The following is a 2,044-nucleotide window of genomic DNA, read 5'->3' as shown; positions in this document are numbered from 1 at the left end:
AGTCATTTGGAGTTCTTTTGAATATGCTCTCGGTTTTACCCTAAGCTTGAACCTATACAATGTATGGATAATAAACAAGTTCAACAATACCAATAAGGTCGACCAATATATAACCCATAAAAAATGAAAATGAAAGTTTATCAAAAACAAAAAACGAAACCAACGTTCTTGAAGGCGCATTCGTCACCAGAATAAAGTGTTGCCGCTAGTTAGGGAGAAAGGAGAATGTGTTTGTACTCAGTTGTGCACAAAATAAGTCAGTCAAAATGAAAGAAAATCATACTTAAAGTAGTTAATCAACATGCAATTGTGTAAAATGAAAGAAATGTTACATGTGTTGGTCGCCAAAAGCCTCACTTGAGAAGGGTTTGAATAAAGAAGAAATTTTCGTGCAATGATAAAAATGAATAAATTTTCACCCTCCCGCCAATATTTTTAATGAATTCACTAACATATAACGTCTCTAAAGTGATATTCTAACATTTTATAGCTCTTTGACGTTTGAAACTAAGGGATTCGATGCCATACATGTGTACATTTTGACCTTTGTGCCAAACATTTTCATCAAATTTTCCCAATATCTTGGAAATTGAGAATTCCAACATCTAATGACCATGTGATGTCGGAATGTATAAATTTGACGTCAAAATTCAACATTTATTTACAAAAATCTCATTGGTCATTTTTCACGTTGGAATTTTCACATTATGACATTGAACGCGAAAAGTCAAATGATTGTGAATGGTTTGCGGTCTAAGTTTGGATCCTTGTCAATTTAAAGTCTTTGGAGTCATTTTCGTTATCATAGTGGATCATCTTCAACTTCTCCTTGTTATGTTGAATTATAAACTCAGGTTAATGAATATTTTATCTATATTTACTTGGTTTGTTTTTTCTATGATTGACATCCCGTCGGTTTTAGAACCTTGGATATTATCGGGGTTTCTAAAACTCGTACAAGTAGCGGCGATTTTCAAAACCCCAGTTAGTTGGAGCGATTTATTAAAACATTTGCAAATTATGGCACTTTCCAAAAAACTCTGTAAATAGTCACACTTTGATCAAAACTCCAACAAATACCGGTGATTTTCTTAAAACTCTGAAAAATTTGCAACGGTTAGAAAAAAAATCGTTGGTAATTACTTATCAATGAGACTTTTTTTAATGGTTTTCATAGCTGCGAAAAATGTATTTTTTAATGATTAAAAACGTCCATAACATTAAAATAACTCCTGGTAAGGTTGCATATTTTTGTAATGTCTAGTAATTCAAAAATTAAATAAATTTAAGTGGGAAAAAAAATAAATATCCATGACATAGAAGTGTAGGTTTATTATTTTTCTTTATAAAAGCGTACATATACATCAGTTCCATTTATAACATGTAATGATTGGTTCCTCGTATCTACATGGTCCATCTTTGTGTATATACCATTGCATGTTTGAATCCAAATAGGTATCCCTAGCTTCGTCATATGCATCAAAATACAACAAAGGACCATTTCCCCATTGACACGAGCAAAAGAATAATGTTCCCCCAAAAAAGTTAGGTTGAAAACTCCAATGGAAACTTTGCTCAAGAGAGAGAAGGTGGAATCCAAGATCATCATTTTTTGATTTGCAGTGAAGGTTTAGATTTTCTTTTCCCTCCAAATTATTCATAATTTTCACAGTAGTTCTTTCCCCTATCCAATGCGAATCTTTCACAGTAGTTTTTGCTCGTGCCAACGTGAGCATACACAACAATAGAACAATTTTCGTGAACACAGACATTGCATACTGACAATTTTTTCTACTAATGAATCTGTTATATATATATACACAGGCTGAAAAACAATGGCCTAATGACGAAGGACAAAAGTGTCTTTTACTGTTGTATTTAACCTGAAAAATATTTATGGTAAAATTTAAATTATAGGATAACATTTATTTAAAAATTACTCTTTTAAGTTTTGTCTTAATTAATCAATTAATTAATTCACATTTCGTAAAAATAATTTGAGTTATAAGAAAAGACTTATTCCAATGTTACTTTTTTATAATCT

The sequence above is a fragment of the Vigna radiata genome, chromosome 4, assembly GCF_000741045.1.
Source record: "Vigna radiata var. radiata cultivar VC1973A chromosome 4, Vradiata_ver6, whole genome shotgun sequence".
Lineage (NCBI taxonomy): Eukaryota > Viridiplantae > Streptophyta > Magnoliopsida > Fabales > Fabaceae > Vigna > Vigna radiata.
Note: the sequence above shows the minus strand (reverse complement) of the source record.